Below are 376 nucleotides of genomic sequence, written 5' to 3' on the forward strand. Positions count from 1 at the left end.
GGGGCTGCGATGTGGGCATTAGGGAATGATTTCTCTGTAACGGTGTTGAAGTATTCAGCAGAGAAGCCATCTATACCACGTGATATATTATTAGGAAGGGATTCAAAAGCCAATCTTACTTCTAGATCAGAGACGGCTGGGTTAGGTTGTTGCGTTTTAAGAGTACAATATGATATATAATACAATATTCTGCTTTTGAAGCCTGGAGTGGACTGACAAACCAACAAACACCAAACAACACAATAAAGAAAGATCATGATTGATTTTTAGTACTTTATGTATTATACGGGAACTGTCTAATGTTTCATCCTAAAATCACTTCATTTTAGGACAGCAGACATGGGAGGTCCATAGAAGTCCTTCTAATAATAATGAC

Source organism: Nanorana parkeri, unplaced genomic scaffold (genome assembly GCF_000935625.1).
Source record: "Nanorana parkeri isolate BGI_ZX_2015 unplaced genomic scaffold, ASM93562v1 scaffold3874, whole genome shotgun sequence".
Taxonomy (NCBI): Eukaryota; Metazoa; Chordata; class Amphibia; order Anura; family Dicroglossidae; genus Nanorana; species Nanorana parkeri.